General features: G+C 33.1%; 1 protein-coding gene across 1 annotated transcript in view; it reads left to right on the top strand.

The window, feature by feature from the left end:
• The first annotated feature begins 2,646 nt into the window (after positions 1-2,646).
• Positions 2,647-24,235, top strand: part of COX7B2 (cytochrome c oxidase subunit 7B2) — a 131,912-nt gene continuing 110,323 nt past the window's right edge. The window contains exon 1 of the mRNA XM_079154005.1: positions 2,647-2,703. The gene's annotated coding sequence lies outside the window, so the exon portion shown is untranslated. The remainder of the gene's footprint in view (positions 2,704-24,235) is intronic.

Here is a 24,235-nt window from a genome sequence, read left to right on the forward strand (position 1 = left end):
TCACTGGCCTTTCTTCCTTGTTCATTTTCCTGGCTCTTTCATATCGCTCTAGCCTCTAATATTGTCATAAACTTAGGTTTTATATTACTTTTCTACTGGTGCATAGCAGATCACCACAAACAGTGGTTTAAAACAGTATATATTTTTAATCTCATGGTTTCTGTGGGTCAGAAGTCTGGGCATGGCTTAACTGGGTCCTCTGCAAGATTGCAGTCAGGGTATCAGCTGGGACTGGGATATCATCTGAATGCATGACTAGAGAAGGATTTATTTCCATGCTTACTCAGGTTGTTGCCAGAATTTATCTCCTTGGAGCTATGGGAGGACTATTTATTCCTCTTTTCTGTTGTTTTTTTTTTTTTTTTTTGGGGGGGGGGGGTAGAGGCTTTGCTATCTGGCAGCTAGCAACTGTTCCTTGCCATGTGGTTCCCCTATATGGCTGCTGACTTCACAAAAGTCATCCAGTAAGAGAAAAATTCCACTAAGATGGGGGCTACAACAATGTCATCACTTGTGTAATTCACATACATTTTGTCACTTACTTCTGTCACATATTCTATTGGTTAGAAACAAGTTATAGGGTTTTCACACATTGTAGGAGATAGAAAACATACAGGGGCATTGTTAGGTCTTCATTGCTGTGACCAAAATACCTGACAAGAAAAATTTAGAGGAGGAAAATATTATTATGGCTTACAGTTTCAGCGGTTCCATTCATTATTGTCTGGCTAGATAGCTGTGTGCCCAAGGTGAGGCAGAACATCATGGCAGAAAGGTGTGACAGAGGAAAGCAGCTCAGGACATGACCACCAGGAAGCAGTGAGAAAGTTCTGCCCATCTGTGACAAAATATAAACTGCAAAGGCACATCCACTGGGACCTACTTCCTCCAGTCACATCCTACCTTCCTATAATTACCACCCAGTTAATCCATATCAGTGGATTAATCCACCAATTAGGTGATACCTCTTATAATCCAATCATTTACTTCTGAAAATTCTTACTTATCTCACACATGAGCTTTTGGGGAAACTCCTCATATTTAAATCATAACAGGCATGAATACAAGAAGGTGAAGAGGCTGGGGCAACCAAGTGTCTATCAACTGCAGTGTTACTTCTCTGTCCTGATTATCTCTTGCTGCACTCATTTCCTCTTGTCTCTCATTACTTTAAATTCTTTAAGTGAAGGATAATCTTCAGTTTTATATTTGTATCTTGATCTTCTCTTATCTCCATACTGTATATTGTTCTTCTGGCTATGTCTTCTGGGCATGTCAAATTTCACACTCTACAGCCTAAATAATTAGTTTTGTCCATTTATCTGGTTTTCTCCCCATGCTTTTCCAGTCTCACTGAAGTTAAGTTCTATCCTTTTAGTTGATAACATCCAAAATAATATCATCCTTGATTCTATTCTCTTATACTCTACATCTAATTTATCAGAAGATTCTGTCCCATCTCTTTCAAAAGGCATCAACTCTCTAAACATTTCTCTCAACTTTGTTAAAACTCTTTGCAATTTATTCTCAGAAAACCTATTATTTTTTTCCTCAAACCTTTAAACATTTTTCATACCTTTGTTACTATTCCTATCTGCAGGTGGCACAAGAATCTGATCTCAAGTATAGGATACTTGGTAGCCCTTTACAACCATTTCAATCCTAGTGGGGAGTTAACGTCATCTGTTTCCTTGTAACTGGCTCAGGATCTGCTTCTAAAAAGACAGACCACGTAGAACCCCAGTGCCACTGCTCTGATTTTGCTGTTGATGGGAGCTCTTGCAGTTTTATCATATGCCATATTACTTCATATCAAATGCTGCCTCTCTCATCAAACCAAAGCTGCATGTACCCTCGTGAACGTCTCAGTACTTGTTTCATACCAAAGATCCAGAAGGATGGAGAGCAGGCAAAAAGAGTCACCTTCTCCCTCTGCCAACATATTCTTAATACAGGGTGGTCTTCTTTGTGGCCTGTCCTCCTTTCATTCAATATTCTTTTTCTTCCTTTCCCACAATATTCTCCAAAACCATGTTAAAATTTGCCTTCTGGAGTAGCACTTAAGTCTAAAGTATTAAATAACTAATAATAATTAAATAATTATGTCATTTTTCTCTAGGTGTACTTTTACTTTAAATAGTTATTCATTAAAAAATGATAATAATTGTTTCTTTCATCAGCATTTGAAGCATTCATATGCTGGTGAATTTGTTTTAGGGCACAAAGAGTAGAGAGGCCCATTCTGGTTTCCCTGAACTCAGATCAAAGAGGTAGCTGACTGTTTTCCATACTTACTAGGTGAACCTTGACTGGAATTCTCCGCATCTGTACTTGGTCGCAGGTGAATTGTCACTCATGGGTGTAGATGAGGACAAAGTGGGTAATCTCAAACTAGATGCATTGAGAGATGTTTACAAGCTCCCTTTCTACCATGGAGGCAGGTAGCTATGCTCTGATCCTTTCACATACTTTGTGATGTTTGCAACTTTGCATTGTTTCTTAAAATTTATTTTAATTAGATGTCTTTTGTATGAAAATATTAACTGTCGATGGAATAGTACATGATAATTTTCTCTGGGTAACATAGCCTATGCTTACCTTTTCTTTTTTTCTGAAGTCTCACACAGATTTTGTAATTGTATTTTTAGGAAGCTGAATCTAGAACTTCTGAGGAGAACATCTGGATTTCAGTGTCCTTGTCAGGTAATGAGAAAATATGGAGACAAATGGCTCATAATGCCTACATTCAAATTTTACTTTGAATTTCAATTTTAAATGACTTTGACATCACCCTTTTTAATGGAAAATAAATATCTAAAGGTTTGATAGGAAATTTTGTAAAAAATAAATCAAAATTCATGTGGAAACTTTAAAAAAAAATATTGGTTGTGCTATGGAGCACTCTGTTTATTACTGGGAGTAAGTCCAATTACAGAAAGAATAAGAGACAGATGCCAGTTTAAGTAGACAAACGTTTCCAAAATAAAATATTTCCTATCAGCAGAAAATGTTTTACTTCAAAGACTAACTTGATAGTCTTTAACCACACAAACAGTTGGATGTAAGAGAAAATGCGTGTATTGCCAGCAAACACTTTCAAAAACAAGCACTTGTTATAAGTCCTACATACTTAGAAAATCTTTCATTTGGACCGCTGAGACCACCACGTGTTTTAAAATATGCCATCCATCATTTTAGTGTTAACAGCGCCCCCTGGTGTGATTGTGTAATCATTTTTATGTGAAATTTAGACATTGCTTTTAAAATCTCATTTTGCTATTACAGTGATTACCTTTTTATTTTAGGTTGACTTGGCCAGTATGGTGTATACCTGTTTAGAAATATTGATTTAAGTTTTTTTGTTGTCCTTAGTCATGATTATCTCTGGACACAGCTGTCAGCTTTAAAGTGGAATTGGGAATACCTAATTCCTACACTTCTTTCTTTCAAACTAACATGTCATTTAGTAAGTGTGAGATTATATACTAAGATAAAATTTTGCAGAACAATCAAACATGTTGGTGATAATAACTTTGTCACATTGCAAATTGCTGTGTCAACTTTTTGGTGAACTCATTGGACATTTAATCAATAAGAAAATTCAGACACCTTTACTTTTACAATATTTAGTGTGAAAAAAATCTTGATTTTGAGATTTTATTATAAATCAACAGCTCTCTTGTATCAACAAAACTTGCAGATATAAACAAAATTCTACCATGAATGATAGAGCTTTTATCTATCCCCTGCCACCATGTTATAAAGCCCTATAATCACCTCCACCGCTATAAATTCTCGTCAGAATTGGAAGCCACATACTTGTTTATAATTATTATTTTTTCTTGTATTTGATTTTTAATCCTTTAGGGATACTTAAACCATCCTCGCAAAGTTAAATTGTATATAATATTGTAAACTATATTTCTATCAATTTAGAATTGCAATTATTTCTCCCTATTATCTCTTCTCTAAATTATGTTGACTCTTTCAACCCTTGCTTATAGAATTTGTGTTCTAAACTTAATAATTTGCCAGACTACCATATAAGCTGTTTGCAGTTGAGTGCTTTGCTTTTATTTTCTTGTGTATTTTCCCTGTAATTTGGTGCTGAAGCCATTAGCTTAATTCCTACTTTGTGGAAAGAATTTTAAAAAAACAAAACAGTGCAATTAACCTGCCATAATAGACTTGTGTTTCAATCCTGGTTTTCATACTTGTGATTTTGGACAAGTTGGTGACTTTCTTAAAGGCTCAATCTCTTCTGTAAAACAAAACAAAACAAAAACCAAATAGAATTTACAACTTCACAGGATGTTGTTAATGTACCTTTACATTGTTAATACATACTTTATATTAATATGCATTTAAGACTTACTGTATGTCTGATATTTGGGGCTGGGTACATTATGAGCATTTCTTTCTCACAGAAACTCCTAAAAACTAGCTACTAATATTTCTTGATTATTGATGATGCATAGTTGAAGCAAGAGAACTCCTAAGTGAAAAAGCCAAGATTCTAATTAAGTTCTTTCTGACTTGAAGTGCTTATAAGTTATTTATTATTTAACTCGATCATGTTTATTCCTTTCTACTAATTTGTTGACTTAGTTGTACTTAAGGAGAAAAAAGTCATTCAATGTTCAAACATAGAGGAAACATCCTTTGAAATGTAGTAGCTGGGTATAGTTCTTAAAATATGGATGCTCTTCTTATGTAGAAAGAATTACTTTGGGGACATATTCTTCTGTGTAATTCTTTCAAATCAGTTGGTACAGTAAGAGATTCCTTATTATTAATGTGGCTGAGCTAATAGCAGCCATGACAATGACTAGTGATATTGAGTTAGTGTGGTTAAGGATATCTTCATGAATAATATAAAAACAGAATAATATAATCCTCATTTTAAACATTGTTGCATGCTTCTAACTCAACATTTCTTTTGGTTTTCTTTGGACCTGGACCATAATAGTTTCTATGTGTGCTACCATTCTCTTTAAGTATCTAATCACTTGCATTTGGTTTCTGAACTTACTTATATCATATACCTGATGGGTTAAGAATTTTTTCTGAAGTTATTTTTTATTAGATTTTATTCTTTAATTGCTATAGAGGCCAGTGTAATAAGTGTCTTTTTCATAAGTTTGAAGGTTTGCTTAACAAAATCTAGTGTTTCATAGTATTCCCTTGATTTTAGGATTTGCTCTAGGAAGTAAGCTGTTCAATCATCATTCAAAAGTACATTGTTGATTGTTTCCTTCACTTTTTTGTTTGTTACATCTCATTTGTCTATTTTTGTTCTTGTTGTTTGTACTTTTGGGGTCAAATTCAAAAAATCATTGCTTATACCAAGATCTATTATATAACCCATATCCTGCTCCTGGACCTGTGTTTGCAGGAAATGAAATCAGCACATTCAAAAAATACCTGCATGCCTATGTGTATTGTGACACTATTCACAATAGCTAAGATATGGACTCAACCTATCCTCAGTGGATGAGCAGATCAGGAGAAGGTGGTATACATAGACAATGGAGTATTATTCATCCATAAAGAAGAATGAAATCCTGTTATCAGCAGCAAAATGGATGGAGCTGGGGGACATTATTTTAATTAAATAAGCCATACACAGAAAGACAATTACCTCGTATTCTCTCTCATATGTGGAAGCTAAAAAAAAGTTGACCTGAGTATCAAATAGTGATTACCAGAGGTTGGGAAGACTGGGGTGGGGATGGATAAAGTGAGGCAGATCTGATTAGATTATGCTGTATGCATGTGTTGAAAAATCACACTGAACCCATTAGTATGTGCAATTAATACATGTTAATCAAAAAGAAAATATTTTTCAGGAGCACATTATTAGGCTCTTCAGTGGCTGAGTGACTGTTTCCTTGTTTGGGTTATGGTATAAGCAGGTATGCATGTTATGTCTTACTTAGGTAAGGTAGCACATTGCCCTAAACACGCTCTAACTTTACAAAACTCAGTTTAACCCTCATTTTGAACCAATGAATGACTGAAGAAATGATACTTGTCTTAAATTTTTATCCTCATTTCTGCCTTTTTCCCATTCTAGATCCACTTGCCACCTCACACATCACACATACATAGACAGACATACACACAGCATTTGGTAAATATCCTCTTTCAATCTTCTTACTTTCCAAATCTTCTAACATTGTTTTAGTTTAAACCTCCATGTTTTGAACAATTGGAATATTCCCCTAACTCTACTCCCTTTCTGTTTTACCTCTTTCCACCTTTACACTGGGACCAGGCTAATTTCCTAAAGCATAGAACTACTATCAGCTTGAAATAAGTCAGTGTCTCTTGTTCAGAAATACCCCTTGGTTATCTTTTACCTCTCTTCCAGCTTATCTCATTTCCATTGTCCTCATCCCTTTGAACTTTGTGCTTTGCTTCACTGAAAATGTTACAGATCCCAGAACACTTTTTCTTTATCTCCCCATGTTTTCAATCACCAACTTTCCTTGTCAACCCTTCTGCATTTTATTTACTGAGATATTTTCATCTTTTTCAGACTCAGTTTCACTTTCACTGTTGTATATATCCTTCCCAGACTAAAATTCCAACTGCACAAGTACACACTTAGTTTGAGGTAAATACTTCTTCAGTGGACAGATTTGAGACTGTGTCCATTTCTCTTATTAGCAAGTTCAGTTTACATGGGGCACCTCAAAGGCAGGTTCTATGTTATATTATCCATTGTATCTCACTGCCAGCTATATGGGAAATACCCAGGAAAAGCATTATTTATGAAGTTCATGAAGAAATTGAATTAAAAAATCTTAAGATGTTGTGTTAGGATTCCTATGAAGCCCATGCCTTCAGTGAGACATTTTAAGTTGATCAAAATACCTAACTCCAATCAGCTATAACTGGGCAGTATGGTGAAGCAGCCATCAGTTCACTGCTCTCTTTCTTTACATTGACTCTTCCAATTACATATAATCCTACAGTGTACCAAACTCTACCCCTTCTTACTCAGTATTCATTCTCCTCTCTTTTTTTTCTTGGTGAGTCTCAACATTGTTTTAGGCAAAAGCAAATACACCAGACTATCATTTTCTCATCCTCATTATTGCTGTGGAGAACAATCTGTCATAATTCTGTCCAGTGAGATATAAACAGAATTCTGATGGAACTTCTAGTAAAGTTCTAGTTTCTTGGTATAGATTTTGCCCTATGTTCCTTGTGAAACCTTATTCCTTCCTCATTCCTGGAAGGTATATATGATGACTGGAACTGGAATTGAAACCTTGCTGCTTTTTAGTAAAAGCCCAGGAATTACTGAGACTTTCACATTGTTATGCTCCAATTTCCAAATTGATAACCAGTAATTATCATCCCTTTCACTTATGATAGTCCTTCTCAGACTAAAATTCCAATTGCATAATGGAGATGGTCAGTCCTTCCCTGTGTTGTTGTTATGTGGGTTTCTATTGCATCAGCTGTCTTAATTCCATAATACTAAAATTAATTGCATAAGTTTTTCACCTTTCCTCCTATGTTTTATGTTTTAATTTACCAACCATGTATTCAGACCCCTGTTACCACATACTACTTAGACACTAGATATGAAGATTAAAAAAACAATTCATATGCAAATGACTTTCAGTCTTGTGAGGGCACAGAAACAAAACTAATTATAATAAAATACCATAGAAGATGAAATAAATAATATACTAAGCACCATAGTATGTACGTGTGAAAAAACCTAAGAGTATTTGCATTTTGATCAGGAAGCCCTAAAAATATTAAATGTTTTAAAAAATTACCTCTAAAATATTAAAAGTTTTGAAACAATTAAATAAAGCTCTTATATGAGATTTTAGGCATCCCAGAAAGGACTTATTCCTTGTGCCTTTCAATGACACAGTGTAGGTAGTCACCTATTTGTAAGTGTCAGCCTTGCTGTCTCTTAATATTAATGAAAATGAGCACAGTTCAGAAGAATGGAGATAAAATCCACACTTGGAGCGGCTGAAAAGCTATCTTTGGAAAGCCAAATTGGTGAAAAGCAGTCTGTGAAGAAAGAGGGACAAGAACTAACATGAAGTTGCCAAGGATTCTGTTGACACACAGACTGGAGCAATAAGCCAAGAGCTGTAACAAGGAAAACAGTAAACAAGAAACTAAAGCTCAGTGGTTGAAAGGCAAGAGTTAGTTAATGGAGAGAGACATCAAAACATCAGGTAGTCGACAGCCTGGAACAAACTCACAATGAGAGAGGACTAGGGAACAAGTCTCCTCAAGAGAGCACAAAAATAGGCTGCTCTACTCTGGGGCTCTCTGCAAAGTCTGTGAGGAAAGCCAGAAGCAGACCATAATAAGGACACTATTTATAAAATCACAGAAGTTCAAAGGAGCTAAAATGAAAAAAGAGTCTCAAAATAAAACATAAAAATGGTAATGAGTAGCTGTTTTATAAAGGCATTCGTGCTCAAAGAACCTGATTCAAAAAGAGGGTCCTGGGACTTGGGCATTGATTTCAGTGCTTGATCTTGAGGGTTTTTTTAATTTAATTTTTTTTTTTTTTTTTTTTTTTTTTAGTGAATATTTTGAAATGCAAAAATGTACCAGGAAAAACTAAATTAAAGTGGAATAAAATTTCTGGGGTTGGGCCAAAAATGCCATTCAAAATTCTCAGGTCTTGGGATAAGCTACAAAAGGAAATTTGAACACATTACCATTTCTTTTAACTGAGATACAGGATATTCCCAGAAGATGAAGAGTGGAAAACTGCCAGTCATCTAGGATTGAATAATAAGGACTGACCATCTCCAGTATGCCTTGAATCCATGCACTTGAGAGAAACTGTGAATACCAATAAGGCATCAAGACTTGTTTGTGCAATCATGGAGTACTTAATATTTTCATTCCACCCAATATTAATGGACAAAGTTATGCCTTGATGCATGACCACCAGGGTCTGATAGAGTATTATATTCTTTTGTGGCATAAATTCAGTCCTCCTGAAAAAAAACAGAATAACTAAAACACAGAGAATAAAAAGTATTCTGACTTCTCTGGCCATTCTGCCCATACACTTCATCTAATTAGTTATGATAACTACCTCATCTGGTGAAATTGAACTGAGATCGTTTTCTGAAGTAGCTTCATATATATTGTGTTTGCATAATATAGGAATATATCAGATCAATTATAATATTAAAATGATCTAAGTTATTCTCAATGTAAACACACTACCAGTTTACCCATGATATTTTTCTTTTTACTTTGAAAGTTAAAAAAAGATATTTTGCTATCTCTGTGGCAGTATAATTATTTTGCGTTATATCAGATGTCATAGAATAGAGATGTAACTTAAACACCTTTAAAATTTCTTAATTTGATGCTAGTATTTAATGTGTAAATTCTCCTGATTTTTTCTTGAAACTGTTTGCACAGTTGTTAGATTGCTTTGACCTGTGAAACATATCATGTACTCTCGAAGAGTATACTTTTTTTCTAGATTTGAATTCTAGGCCTCTAAGATTCAGTAAATATTCATGTTCATTCTCTCCATACTTAGTTTTACAATGATTTTGGTTATTTCAACCTTAGTTTTTCCCATTCAGTTCTGTTCTATTGCATCTTTCTTAATTTAGAAATCTTTTCTATAGCTTGTTCTTATTATTTCCCTTTGCCATACTTTATCTTCACCTTTAATATTTTTGACATGTGGCAACAAACAGTGTGAGTCAGTATAGGAACACACAAAACAAAATGATACAAAAAATGTTAATATTTAATTGCTATTAGTTTTCTAATGGCACAATTTTATCCTTATCTTTAAATTTTTCATTATGGTAAAATATAAACTATTATGAGTTGGTTATTTGGATATTGTTATGGTTTGGATGTGAGGTGTCCCCCAAGAGCTCAGGTGTGAGACAATGTAAGAAGGTTCAGATAAGAAATGATCGGATTTTGAGAGTCAACCTAATCAGTGAATTAAACCCTGATGGGATTAACTGGGTGGTAACTGGTGGCAGGTAGGGTGTGGCTGGAGGAGGTGGAAATTGGGGCATGGCTTTTGGTGTATGTGTGTGTATGTATGTGTGTGGGTGTGTGGGTGTGTGTGTGTGTATATATATATATATATATATATTTGTATCTGGCGAGTGGCGTCTCTCTGCTTCCTGATCACAGATGTACGCAGCTTCCTTCCACCATCATCTCTTTCCATGATGTTCAGCCTTACCTTGAGCCCCGAGGAATGGAGCCGACCTGCTATGGACTAAGACCTCTGAAAGCATGAGCCCTCAAATAAATGTCTCCTCCTCTATAATTGTGCTCATCAGATCATTTAGTCAGAGCAGCAAAAAAAGCTAACTAAAACAGATATTGTTTGCCTGCTTCAAGACTCAAGTTGAAATTTAATCCCCATTGTGAGGTACTAATAACTATCCCATTTTGTCCTATCTTCCTAGATGTGGAACATCTATAAAAACTTTTAAATTGATAAACAAATATACTATTTCTGGTAACTTTGAAATACTGAATTCATCTCATCAGATTAATTAATTGAAAAATTGGGATTTATGGGTTAAGAGAGTGGACTTAGTCTGAGTGTGTTATTTAGAGGTGTGACCTATGAGGTGTGATTACGATTTTATAAAGTGATAACTATGGAGCTTCTAGATTGAATATTGGTGTCTTTATAAGAAAAGGGAGTGAGACCAAATATAAGTTTATGTGTTTTCCTTGTTTCTCTCCATGTAATGCCCTCTTGAGACTGCTGGACTGCCATCACCAAATGTGGTCCCTCAACTTTGGACCATTACCATGACTTCACTTTAAAATTTCCCTAGTCTATGGTAACAGAAAATGGACTAAGACAACAAAACATTTTTAATTTGACTATTTTTAAGTGTACAACTAAGGGAATTAATTTCGTTTTATAGTTTTGTGGAATCATCACTGTTTAACATATCCATTCATCTCCTTATGGAGGTTGTTTCTACTTTTTGTTGTTATGAAGTATCAATTTTTCTTAAAACTATGACCTTTTCATTGAACTGAGATTCAATTACTTTTAAAGATCTTTAGATAGTGTTCGAAATCTGGGCCTGCACTGAAGTCAACATGTTAAAATGAACTTACATTGTAAGTAAATATTGCAGTACCTAAATATGAAGTAACTTAAATTGTTGTCTACTTAAATTACGGAATTTAGATATATTTACTTATAATTCATAATTTTTGGGTCAATATGATTTTTTAAATGTACGCATTTTAAAAATGAGTACATTTAAAAGGATTTTGAAGAAGTTTTTGGACCTAAGAAATAAATGGATATAAATTTCCTTTTGCATTTGAAATCTGGGTTGATAGCTGAGTTTTCTGGAAAATACTGCATCCCATAATAATCAGTTCTTTCCAAGGAAAATTATTTCTTTCTCTTTTATCACCAAAAGGAATGGGCATGCTTTACTATCCCAAAATGCATCTATTAAATCATTATTTCTCACGTCTTCTATTACCATTCTCTAGCAGTCTGCCTTTGTGTTTGTGTGTGTGTGTGTGTGTGTGTGTGTGTGTGTGTGTGTTCTTTACCACGGCTATTTCATTTTTGTCTGGTTTTAAAAGCAATCTGCTTTCCTCATCAGATGTTTACAAAGTAAAGAAACAATTAGTTTGCCAATTTTGCTTTCATGAACAATTTTATAAGGGCTAGAGATGTAGATCAGTGCTAGAGCACCCACCTAGCATGCAGGAGGCCCTGGGTTCAATCCCCAGTACTGCAAAAGCAAACGAACAATGAAGAATGCTTAACATTTTGTGTCTATGTGCAAATAGACCTAGAGATAAAAACTGTATACATCTGTAATTTTGATAGATATTTCAAAATTGTCCTTCATTTAAGTAACACTGTCAAACACTTTTCACCAGCAATATATAATAATGTTCATTTCCTTACATCATTCAAAAGAATTTACACACTTGAAATTTCCTGATATTAGTTGCCAGTATTTTTCCCAGTTTTCTTGTTTTGATTTCCTATATAGTTTCTCCATTCATGATTTTTAAAATGTATTTAAGTTTGTTTTTGTTTTTGTATTTATTGCAGGTAGAATGGCTTCTAGGTGAGATCATTTGAAAACTTTTTCTGTGGTTTCTTTTAGCAGTATTATTCACATTCTTCATATTTTGTATTTAAATATTTAATTTATTGAGAATTTATCTTGAACTAATAAGACAAAGTCACAAAGTGAAGAAAAGGGTTTGAATAATTAGAGTGATATACTTGCAAAGAAATTTGCATAAATATAATCAAATGGCCCGTTTTGTTTTTCTAAATATTAACCTGGTTGTCCTAATATCCTTCATTGGCATATCCATCTTTTTTTTTTTAACACATTTTTGCAATGTCCTCTTTATCCTATACAGAATTTCCAAGTATACTAAAGGTTTTCTAATCAGAGTTTTTAATGCTATCCATGCTAAGTGCTATACTGATTTAGATACTGTAGCTGTAAAATTTGTGTTAACATCTAAAAGGGATAGTATTCCCTTATTGCCTTCTTGCAATATGCAAAATTCACAACTTTTCATGCTTGTTTATCTAGAATTAGTATATTTAGTTCTCTAAAACAAAACAAATAAAAATTCGTTGGTATTTTAAAATTAGGATCAACTTATATTCATTGTTTCATTTAAGAAAAATTGTCACTCATGATTTTTTTAATTCAAGGAAACATATATATCTTTATATTTTCATTTTGTCTTTTATCTTTCAATAATTTTCATGTTTTTTCATAAAGAACTTGCATATCTTGGGAGGATTTTGTTGTTCATTTGATTGCTTTGTTTTAGTTTTCTTATTTGCTCTAGCTATTCTTCTTTTTCACCTTATCTGTGACCTTGCTTCATTAGTCCTACAGTTTATAGCTGTCTTGAAACTCTGATTTTGAACTGGATCCTCATTTCCAAGTTTAAATATCTTCAGAGAATTCCAATTTGGCAACTGAAACATTCCCTAAAGCTCACCATATCTTCAATATTCAAAAATTCTTTTGCATATTGCTTTTTTTTTTTTGCCAAACTTGATCCCTCTCCTTTCCCCTTTTCTAATTAATAGACATAATGTACTTCTACTCACACAGACTAAAAGAAATCAGTCATTTTTATCTTACTTCTAATCTTCCTCACTAAATTACTTTCAGTTTCCTAGAAAATCTTCCCCTACATACATTGTTTCTTTTTCTCATTGTTTTCATAGCATCTATCCTATTTCAGGTTCTCCTGGACTCTTAATTGGACAACTGTAGTAATTTTATACCCCTATTTCATTTCATTTCATTTCATTTCATTTCATTTCACTCTTCCCATGCTGCTGATTAATATTTCAAATGGTTCTTACCTTTTACTCAAGGTAAAAGTTCAAATTTGTTATCTATAATCTACCTTTCAACCTCATTTCGTTCTCTTATTTCACAAGCTCCTCATATGTTGTAATATTTTGTGTAAACAAATACTTAGAACTCTTGCATACACTTTATTTTTTCTACCTCCCTGTGTTCTGTTTTCTCTGAATATCCTGCACCTCATCTCAGAATATCAAAATTCTTCCTAAATTCCAGTTCCAGATCAAATGTCATTTCAACAAATATCTCTGCTCCCCTTCTTTAATGATAATTTCTTCATCCTCTGTTGAAATGTTATCAGATGGAGTGTCCCTTATGACACATTGCTTTTCTCATAGCTATTCATATGTATCTTATCTCTTTTACCAGATGAAAAGCTTCTAGATGACATTCTTTTGAAAAAAATTTACTAATGGACGCTTACTTGAAAAAAAATTGCTAGTGAAACATGCAATTTTTTGCAAAAGAGTAAAATGTGTGCAAGCTGAGTAGCAAATAGACCTCCAACAGATTTGTTAATAGATTATCTTAGACAACGTAAGATATACTTATCTCTTGGTCACCAAATGATTGTTATGGAATGAAAGACATTATTACTTCATAATGTTCAATCAAATTGAATCATGATTCTTTACACACGTTTCAATTTAAAACAATATGGGTCCTGGCAATATGACGCACACCATGAAAAATCAGCGCATTCTCTTTAGAGGGGAAAAAATGATAATGGAAATGAGACTTTGATGTTCCCCAAGGAATGCTGTATCCATTTTGATCTGAAGAAGGATAGTAATTTGAAGCATGTGCTTAGAAAGCTGCTGTTATCTTCATAGTCTAGACTATCATTGGAAAAAGGAAGAGTAGCTTATGTCTAAGAATATTGTCTCAACAATACAAAAGTGTTGCATGAATGTACACATAAATTCTTTTATGTGCAAGGAGTTAATCATAATTCTGTTATCAATCATATTTAGTTACCTTATTATATTTAATAGAATTTCTGTTCAAGACTATTTTCTTATGATGTGTTAATTTTTCTGTGTATGGCTGAATTTTATTCTTTTCACTGTTACCTATAGTTACATACCATGCATATATCACATTTTTATCATCTTATCTCCTATGATTGACATTTGATATTAACAAAGTTTTGTAGGTCATATGCACATATAATTCACTAAGTATTTCCTAACTGCTTTGCAAATTTGCTGAATTCATTGACAGTCCTGCCAGGAAAGCCTAACAGTTTAATTTCACCATTATACTTTTTAACATTTGGTATCATATAACTTTCTGATTTTTCTCAATTTGAAAATGGTAATTTGAAATTTGTGGTGCTTTAGTGTGAAAATTAGTCCCTTTTTCACACATGCAGCTTTCATCCACTCTTTCTGCTGAGTTTCCTGTCTTTTTTTTTTATCAGAAGTTTCTTGTATATTCTAGATGAAGAACTTGTTTTACACATTGTTGTTTGAGACATTGCAGATATCTCTCCTAGCCTCTAATCTATTTTTGAACTTCACTTACAGTATTCTTCCTTGAACGGAAATTTTTCTTTATATTTTATCAAGATCATTAGTTTTTGCTTTCTATTTTTCTAAATATAATGGATACACCAATTTGCAATCTCACCAGCAATGTATGAGTGTACCTTTTTCCCCATATACTCGCCAACACCTATTGTTGCTTGCATTCTTTTTTTAAAATTTATTTATTTTGATTCATTGTAAACAAATGGGGTAAAACTTATTTTTCTGGTTGTACATGAAGTAGAATCATACCATTTGTGTAATCACACATGTATGTAGGGTAATGATGTTTGTCTCAATTTGTTATTTTTCCCTTCCCCCGCACCCCTCTTATCCCTGTTTCCTCTATACAATCCATCCTTCCTCCATTCTTGCCTCCCTCCCACCCCCCATTATGTATCATCATCCGCTTATCAGAGATATCATTTGGCCTTTGGTTTTTTGGTATTGCCTTATCTTAGCATGATATTCTCCAACTTCATCCATTTGCCTGCAAATGCCATAATTTTATTCTTCTTTATGGCTGAGTAATATTCCATTGTGCATATATACTACAGTTTCTTTATCCATTCATCAATTGAAGGATATCTAGGTTGGTTCCACAATCTAGATATTGTGAATTGACCAGCTATGAACACTGATGTGACTACATCACTGTAGTATGCTGATTTTAAGTCCTTTGGGTATAGGCAAAGGAGTGGGATAGCTGGGTCAAATGGTGTAGCTGGGTCAAATGGTGGTTCCATTCCAAGATTTCTAAGAAATCTCCACACTGCTTTCCAGGGTGGCTGCACTAATTTTCAGTCCCACCAGCAATGTATGAGTGTACCTTTTTCCCCACATCCTTGCCAACACCTATTGTTGCTTGTGTTCTTGATGATCACCATTCTAATTGGGGTGAGATGGAATCTTAGTGTAGTTTTGATTTGCATTTCTCTTATTAGTAGAGATGTTGAACATCTTTTCATATATCTCTTGATTGCTTATAGATCTTCTTCTGTGAAGTGTCTGTTCATTTTCTTAGCCCATTTATTGATTGGGGTATTTGTATTCTTGATGTAAAGTTTTTTAAGTTCTTTATAGATTCTGGAAATTAGTACTCTATCTGAAGTGTGTGTGGCAAAGATTTTCTCCCACTCTGTAGGCTCTCTCTTCACTTTGCTGATAGTTTCCTTTGCTGAGAGAAAGCTTTTTAGTTTGAATCTATCCCAGTTATTGATTTTTGCTTTTATTTCTTGTGCTATGGGAGTCCTGTTAAGGAAGTCTGATCCTAAGCCAACAAGTTGAAGGTCTGGACCTACTTTTTCTTCTATAAGATGCAGGGTCTCTGGTCTGATTCTGAGGTCCTTGATCCATTTTGAGTTGAGTTTTGTGCAGGGTGAGAGATAGGGGTTTAGTTTCATTCTGCTGCATATAGATTTCCAGTTTTTCCAGCACCATTTGTTGAACAGGCTAGTTTTTCTCCTTTGTATGTTTTTGGCACCTTTGTCTAGTATGAGAAAATTGTATTTATTTGGGTTTGTCTCTGTGTCCTCTATTCTGTACCATTGATCCACCTGTTCTGGTGCCAATACCATGCTGTTTTTGTTACTACTGCTCTGTAGTATAGTTGGAGTTCTGGTATTGTGATACCCCCTGCTTCATTTTTCCTGCTAAGGATTGCTTTATCTATTCTGGGTCTCTTATTTTTCCCAATGAATTTCATGATTGCTTGCTCTATTTCTATGAGATTTTAATTGGAATTGCATTGAATCTGTATAGCACTTTTGGTAGTATGGCCATTTTGACAATATTAATTTTGCCTATCCAAGAACATGGGAGATCTTTCCATCTTCTAAGTTTTTCTTTAATTTCTTTCTTTGTGTTCTGCAGTTTTCATTGTAGAGGTCTTTCACCTCTTTTGTGAGATTGATTCCCAAGTATTTTATTTTTTTGAGCATCTGATATTTCTACTAAATTTATTTTTCAATTTACTGCTTCTTCTTCTCTTCATTTTTCATCTATTTTGTCTTCTCTGTGTTCCTTTTTTTCTTCCTCTTTGTCTTTTTACTCTTCTTATTCCTCTTCCTGTCCTCGTTTTCCTCCTTCTTGCTTAGTCACCGAGGCATTTTCCCTTAACCTTCAGTTTATCAACTAGCTCAGGGATTTATGTGTAGAGTTTATATGGATGAACCCCAAATTTACCTTTCAGGATTTTTTAATTTGACCATAATTTTTTGAGAGTTAAATGAATTTTCACCTTCCAGTGGTTTCATGAGGACATACCCCTGTTGTAAGTCAAGGAGCATCTGTATTTATATTCTGTTGCTTATTGCTGTTGCCTTATGCTTCATCTATTGACATGAATTTTATTTTTCTACTTCATTCATTTATTGTGCATTTCACTAATGGATTTTTAAATGTAGAACCAATCTCTGATTCTGAGGTGACACCTAATTTTCCTTTTCATGTTTTTAGATTTGATAGGCTAATATATTTTTAAAGACTTTTAACATTGTCATGTTATTTTCTTCTCTAATATCTTAGTCTGGTTTTGGTTTTAGGACAATGCTGGACTCAAAGAAGGAGTTATTTTGTGTTCCATTATCTTTTTTGTAAAATACTTTTTATAGGCTTAGTATTATCACTTTCTTATATATTTGATAAAATCATCAGTAAGTTGGTAGAGGCACAGTATATTCTTCATGGGTAGGGTTTTATTTATAAATGTAATTTATATAATAAATATAAGGTGATTTATTTCTACTTTCTTATCTTGAATCAATTTTAACAAATTGTATTTCTTTAGAGAATTTTTCAATTTTATCTAAATTGTTGAATTTATTGGGTGTAAGAATAGAATGAATTCTTTAAAATTTTGTGCTACCTTTCATTTATTAAAATTTTTATTCTTAAACTGTTCAATCTTTTAATGTTTATAGATTTTGTAGTACATCCTCTCTTTTGTTTTAGTTTTTAGTTTTTAGTGGTTTTTCTTATAATTTCTTGATTACACTAGCTGATTTTGACAATATTTTTCATGTTCAATTAATGAAAGTTTGGTTTTGTCTATTTTTCTCTTATTCCTTATCTTACTATTTCTAAACATCTAATTACTTTTTAAAGTAAAAATACATGTGAGTTTAAATTTTTTTATTTTTATTTTATCTTTATTATATTATATTTTTATTTTTTTGTTATGCTAGGGATTGGACATGCTAGACAAGTAGTCTACCTCTAACCTACATCCTCAGAGCTGACTTTATAACTTTTGAACTATAAATTTTGCTTTAAGCAACTTATTTAGGTATGTTTCACAAATTTGGTAAGGTGTTTTTTAAAACCCAATACTGTGTCATTGATTTTCAAATATCTTTTTGTTATAATTTTTAAAATAATTCTGCTGTTGTAGAATATGATGTTTGTGGTGTGAGTCCTTTAAATTTGCATCTAGGTTTATGGTCCAGGATATGATCTATTTTGTTGAATGATTGGGTGGAGTTTTCTGTTTATACAAGTTGGTTTAGTGGATTTCAAGTCATTCAAATCTTTCATGATTTTCTGTTTATTTGTTCTAACAATAAGAAGGAAATATCAAATATTCCAATACAAATTATGGGAGTTGTCCATTTCTATTCTAATTTCCCTCTGTTTTTTCTTTGGACTCTTTTATTTTTTCTTCCCCAGCTCTACTATCATGTGTCTTCAGCATATAGAGCAATTTCTACTCCAGCAAAAGAGATCATTCTATTCTTACCCTCTATTTTATTTTTAATTTCATTCTCTAACAGTGACAAATCTACCTAACATCATAATCAGTATCTTTTCTTATTTCTTTTATGTGTAAATGAGATTCAGAATTGCTAATCAAAAATCACATGAAAAACAAAATTCAAATAAAGTGCAATGTTTTTGTATATTTCTGTTTTAGTATTTGAGTTGAATAAGAGCACTATTTGCCAACATTATTTAGGTCAGCTCATATTTTACCCCACTGCTTTTGTTGAAGTAAAACACTACATTTGTAATCCAGTAAGATTGAGTTGAGTCTGTTTTATCTTGGATCTCCCAAAAGTCTGATTATTTTTTAAAAATATGAATACTGGATATGAATATGAATACGAATATGAATGTGGATATATTCTTTATAAAGGTGTTTTTGGTTCTTTTGGTCAGGTGTTTAGACTCTACCATCATAGAGAAAAGTAAATATTTCCCTCCTGCATCCCTTTAAACTTGACTCCTTCTTTTTCCCTAAAACACAAGAAATCACTATCCTATTTTCTGCCTTATACGTTTTACTTTTTCTAGAACAACATGTGACTATTATCATACAAAATTTAAACTTTTCACTTATTTTTCCCCTTGGCAAAATGCATCTTGTGGGTATCAGAGTCACAGTCTACTCAGATTCACCATTTGTTTATACACTCACCTACTGAAAGATATCTTTGTTATTTCAATTTTTGTTAATTATGAATCAAGCCATTACAGACATTTTTGTCAGGAGGATTTTTCAACTTCTATACTAATTGACATTTTGCTCCACATAATCTTTCATTGTGCTGTGTTCAGACAGGCAGGGGGTTGTTGTCCTGTGTATTCTTGGGTTTTTAGCAGCATTTCTGACCTCTACCTACTACTATCATTCTCCATTCTCATTTCCAGACTATGGCTTTACAAGTTTTTAATTGATGCATATTAATTACAGAGTGTGTTTTATTTTGGCATATTAATACTGCATATAATGTAAGTAGATCAGTTTTACTTATTTCCTGATTTGTTAAACAAAAATGTCTTTATACATTGCTAAATGTCACCTGGGAATAAAATTGTACTCAGTTGACAACTAGATTACAAGATTTTTGTCTGAATTTAATTCCAATTCACTTGAGTAAATACCTAAGAGTAGGATTGCTGAGTCATATCGTAAATACTTGTATAACTTTACAGGAATTTACCACACTGCTTTTTATTGTGGTGATAAGATTTTGATTGTCACTATCAATGAGAGTTCTTTTATATCTGTATCTTTACCAGATTTTGAATTGTTAATTTGATTTAATTTTACCTCTTCCAAGATGTACATAGTGATATTTCATTATGGTTTTCATTTGTATCTTCCTAATGCTTAAGAGTGATGATACTGTGAAGGCAGTGCTAAGAGGAGAGTTCATTGCATTGAGCTCATTCATTAAAATAATAGAAAGTCAACAAATAAATGACTAACGTTACATCTCAAAGCCTTAGAAAGAGAAAAACAAATCAATACCCAAAGCAGTAAAAGACAAGAAGTAACTAAAATTAGAGCAGAAATCAATAAAATTGAAATAAACAATTCAAAAAATTGACAAAACAAAGAGTTTTTTCTTTGGAAAAATAAAGGAAAAATAAAATAAAATTGGTAAACCCTTAGCCATGTTAATGAGAGAAAAAAAATTCAAATTACTAAAATTCATGATGAAAAAGGAAATATCAAGATAGACACTACTGAAATACAGAAGAAAATCAGAATCTATTTTGATAATTTATACTCCAATTAAATAGAAAATTTTGAAGATATCCACAAATTTCTAGAGACATGTGACCTATCCAAACTGAATCAGGAGAATATACACAATTTAAAAACAGATAATTTCAAGCAATGAACTAGAAGATGCCACCAAAAGCTTACCAATTAAGAAAAACCCACCAATTAATAAAACCCCAGGACCAGATGGATTCTCAGCCAACTTTGACAAGACCTTCAAAGAATTAAAACCAATACTCCTCAAAGTATTCAATAAAATAGAAAAGGAGGGAACCCTTACAAACTCATTCTATGAGGCTAATATCACCCTGATAACCAAAACCAGACAAAGGCACATCAAGGAAAGAAAACTTCAGACCAATATCCCTGATGAACACAGATGGTAAAATTCTGGCAAATCTCATACAAAAGCATATTAAAATGATAGTGTACCATCATCAAGTGGATTCATCTGAGGGATGCAAGTCTGGTTCAACATAAAAAAATCAATAAATGTAATTCATCACAACAATAGACTTAAAGACAAGAATTATATGATGATCTAGATAGATGACAAAAAAGCATTTGACAAAATACACCCCTTCTTGTTCAAAACATTAGAAAAACTAGGGATAGTAGGAGTATATCTCAACATTGTAAAAGCTATCTATGCTAAACCCAAGGCCAACATCATTCTAAATGGAAAAAAATTGAAAGCATTCTTTCTAAAAACTGGAACAAGCCAGGGATGCCCTCTTTCACCACTTTTATTCAACATTGTCCTTGAAACTCTCACCAGAGCAATTAGACAGAAGAAAGAAATTAAAGGGATACCAACAGGAAAAGAAGAGCTCAAACTATCTCTATTTGCCAATGACATGATTCTTTATTTAGAAGACCCCAAAAATTCCACCAGAAAACATCTAGAACTCATAAATGAATTTAGCAAAGTAGCAGGATATAAAAGTTAACACTCATAAATCAAATGCATTTTTATATATCAGTGATATATTCACTGCCAGAGAAATTAGGAAAACTACCCCATTCACAGTAGCCTCAAAAATAAAATATTTGGAAATCAATCTAACAAAACAGGTGACAGACCTATAATGAAAACTACAGAATATTAAAGAAAGAAATTGAAGCATACTTAGAAGATGCAAAGATCTTCTATGTTCTTGGATAGGCAGAATTAATATTGTCCAAATGACAATACTACAAAAAGCACTATACAGATTTAATGCAATTTCTATTAAAATCCCAATGGCATTCTTCATAGAAATAGAGAAAGCAATCATGAAATTCATTTCGAAAAACAAGAGACCCAGAATAGCCAAAGCAATCCTTAGCAAGAAGAGTGAAGTAGGAGGCATCACAATACCAGACCTTTAACTATACTACAGAGCTAGAGTAGTAAAAACACCATGGTATAGGCACCAAAACAGACATGTAGACCAGTTGTACAGAATAGAAGACACAGAGACAAACCCACATAAATAGTTATCTCATACTAGACAAAGGTGCCAAAAACATTCACTGAAGATAGGTTTTTCAAAAAATGGTGCTAGGCAAACTGGAAATCCATGTTTAGCAAAATGAAATTAAATCCCTAACTCTCACCCTGCACAAAACCCAAAGTGGATCAAGGACTTAGGCACTAGAACAGAGACCCTGTGCCTAATAGACAAAAAGTAGGCCCAAATCTCCACCATGTTGGCTTAGGAACTGACTTCCTTAACAAGAATTCTAAAGCAAAGAAGTAAAGTCAAGAATCAATTAAAGGGAAGAAATCAAACTAAAAACCTTCTTCACTGCAAAGGAAACAATCAATAACGTGAAGAGAGCCTATGGAATGACAGAAAATCTTTACCACCTGCACCTCAGAGCCTTAATCTTCAGAATATATAAGAACTCAAAAAACTTAATACCAAAAATCAAATAACCCAGCCAGTAAATGGGATAAATAACTAACCAGCCAGGCTGGGGAGATAGCTCAGTCGGTAGGGTGCTTGCCTTGCATGCACGAGGCCCTGGGTTTGATCCCCAGCAAAAAAAAAAAAAAAAAAAAAAAAAAAAAAAGAACTAAACAGCCACTTCACAGGAGAAATACAATCAACAAATATATGAAAAAATGTTCAACATCCCTAGCAATTAGAGAAATGCAAATCAAAACTACACTGAGATTCCATCTCCAGTCAGAATGGCAATCATCAAGAATACAAAAAACAATAAATGTTGGTAAGGATATGGTGAAAAAGGCACACTCATACATTGTTGGTGAGACTGTAAATTGGTGCAACCACTCTGGAAAGCAGTATGGAGATTCCTCAGAAAACTTGGAATAGAACCACCATTTGACCCAGTTACCCACTCCTTGGTTTATACCCAAAGGACTTAAAATCAGCAACTACAGTGACACAACCACATCAATGTTTACAGCAGCTCAGTTCACAATAGCTAAACTAAGGAACCAACCTAGATGTCCTTCAACAAATGAATGGATAAAGAAAATGTGGTATATAGACACAATGGAATATTACTCAGCCTTAAAGAAGAATGAAATTATGGCATTTGCCAGTAAATGGATGGAGCTGGAGAATATCATGCTAAGTGAAATAAGTAAATTCCAAAAAATCAAAGGCCAAATGTTTTCTCTGATATGTAGATATAATTCACAATAAGAGGTGGGGGTCTTCAGAAGAATAGAGGTACTTTGGATTAGACAGAGGGGAGTGACCAGAGGAGAGGCTGAACAAAGGTAGGAAGGATTATAGAAGGAATCAGGCATTATTACCCTATGTGAATATATGACTATACAACCAGTGTAAGTCTACACCATATACAACCAGATGATTGAGACGTTATACTCCATTTATATATGATGTGTCAAAATGCATTCTATTGTCATGTATAACTATTTAGAACAAATTTTAAAAAGTGTCTATAATCTTTTTTGTGCTTATTTACCATCTTTATATCTCTTTTATATCATTTTGCTATATTTAAAATGAATTTATTCCTTGTTATCATAGAGCTTTTCTTTATTATTGAGTTTTAACAGGTTTTAATGTATTTGAAATACAAGTCTTTTTGAGACATGTCATTTGCAAATATTTTCTCCTAGTCTGTGGATTTTCATTTTCTTAAGTGTTCTTTTACAAAGAAAATTTTAAATTTTGGTGAAGTTCTAAGTATTAATTTTTTTGTCTTCATGGACATTGCTTTTGATGTCATATAAATATACTTATTTCTAAACATAAAATCTTAAGATTTTAATCTTTTGTATGCTTTTTTTTCCTAGAAATGTTAATAGCTTAAATTTGAATTTTATATCTGTTATCCATTATGAGTTAATTTTTTTTTAGAGAAATGTAAGATGTATGTTGATGTTAATTTTTGTTTTTAGATAAGTATTCCGAGTGTTCTAGCAGGAATTGTTGAAAAGATAATCCTTTTTTCACGAATTTGTCTTTGTACCTCTCTCAAAAGTTATTGACTACCTTCAGATGGGTCTATTTCTAGATAGTTCTGCTCCACCAATCTGTATTTGCCCTTTCATCAATACCACACTGTTTTAATTATTTTACCTTTGTAGTAAGTATACTGGTGGCTGTATGTCTTCTAACTTTGCATAGTGTAGGGTGTTTTACTCTAGTTACTTTGTCTTTCCGTATGAATTTTAGAGTAGCATGACAAAATCTACCAAAAGGTTTTCTATCATTTTGGTTATGATTGCATTGAATTTGTAGCACAATAGGGGCAGAGTCTATATCTTCATATTGAGTCTTCCATTTCATGTACATAGTATAGTTCTTCATTTTTAA

The sequence above is a fragment of the Sciurus vulgaris genome (assembly GCF_902686455.1).
Source record: "Sciurus vulgaris genome assembly, chromosome: 9".
Lineage (NCBI taxonomy): Eukaryota > Metazoa > Chordata > Mammalia > Rodentia > Sciuridae > Sciurus > Sciurus vulgaris.